Source organism: Mus caroli, chromosome 2 (genome assembly GCF_900094665.2).
Source record: "Mus caroli chromosome 2, CAROLI_EIJ_v1.1, whole genome shotgun sequence".
In the NCBI taxonomy this organism is placed as follows: domain Eukaryota; kingdom Metazoa; phylum Chordata; class Mammalia; order Rodentia; family Muridae; genus Mus; species Mus caroli.
The window spans coordinates 43,370,740-43,372,536 of record NC_034571.1 but is presented as its reverse complement, the minus strand read 5'-3'; positions in this window follow the sequence as shown (position 1 = coordinate 43,372,536).

The window sequence follows — 1,797 nt, the reverse complement described above, 5'->3', positions numbered from 1 at the left end:
TATTTTGCTATGATCAATCAACAAACCAACATCTGAAGTTCTCTCTATGTTGACAAAGAACTGCAGTCCATTCAGTTTAAAGATGGGTCAGATTTATTAGTTATTGAACTGAGTTGACCTAAATGCAACACAGTTTTTTCACTTCATTGCTTTCTCACAGCAACAAGATCTTGAGACTCCAGGATGAGGGGGACACAGTAATATCTTTGCTTCTTCTAAGTGGTCCTAGTTTCTCATTAGTAGCTAAATGAAGTTAACAGAGGGAATATTCTTTTTAATTTTGTGGTTTTAAAAAATTACAAAGGAAAGTATTTAAAAGTTCAGAGATAGGATATCTATCTTGCATGCTGGATGGACTTAAAATATAATACACACTGAAAATATAATAATCAGGTGAAATGAAATTTGCTAGTAACTAGATGAACTAGAACATTATACTGAGTTGATAACCTATTTCTAGAAAGACAAATGGCACATATTCTCACTCATATAAGGATCCTAGCATCAGTTTTTACATGTGTGTATTTAACTTGGGGTACCTGTGGAAGTAAGTAAATATAAAAGAGGCTACAGTTAGGAGAGAGCAAAGAAGAGGAAAGTGCAAGCAATAAGAAAAGGTTTAAGTGGACAGAGGGCTGGGAGGGTAAGGTAGGAATGTAAGGTAAGGGAAGGTATGGTAAGTGGCATGTTTTTAAAAGCTACCTGGAAACATACTTTATAAGCTTTGTGTATGTGGATGAATATACATGTATTATGTAATTAATATTAAACTGATATATATCATATTAAACACACACATGCACATATATACATATTTTGTTGAGACCCATGTGAGAGGAACAACAAACAGCTTTAGAACACATGGGATGTATCCCTCCAGTTAGCACAATGAGAATGGCTGTGCTTCAGAAAGGCAGAGCCCAGAGGACTACTTGTCCTGAGGACAACATGCTGTTAGGGAGCATTGCTCTGGCTGTTCTTAAAGTCTTCACTGTGGAACAAGAGGACCTTGACACCAGACAAAAGAACTGGAAAAGTCGAATAGGCTAAAAAACCCTGGCAGCAAATTTCATAATTGACAATGGCAGACATTGGAACCAGCTCCTGGCCAGGCTCTACCTTTCCTGGAAAATGTAACCATGACATCCCACTGAGAGGACCACAATAACTGGTCATGTTGCATAAAAATCCAGTGTTCTTCTTGATAATGAGCTATCTAGATAGGTCCCAATTATTTAGTCAATGAGCTTTCCTGCCTGGGCATCCTTTCCTGAAAAAAGGGATTTATTTAATCCCTGGTTCATCCTGAGCAAGATGTATGAATCCACATCTGTCATAAATAAACCAGTTTGGACAAGCAAGGACCATCTCTTTCATCAAGAATCTCCATGGGTGAGTGCTTTCATGGAAAAGAGCTGTGCCTATATCTCCTAGAGTAAACCTTCTCTCTTCCAGCCTCTCTGAACTCTCAGCACTCACTCAGAACCATAATGGATTCTGCATTTTCTGGGGCTCCCATTCCTGCCTGGTGCATAGGGAAAGGGCAGACCGGATTACCACCATTCTTAGCTCATAGAGATCCCCAATGGCATCTGGCTACACAGGAAATTAGGAACCACCACATCTGTCCCAGCTCCAGGTGAGTCTCACCTGGGGAAACACCAGCTGGGAATCTCTATCTTGGAGTATCATTGGTGTTCACAATAATAGTGCTTTGTCTTTTTCAAGCATTGCTGCTGGAGCAGATTAATGGTTTGATCACCATCCTTAGAAATAATTTGGAGAAGTGGGTTGTTA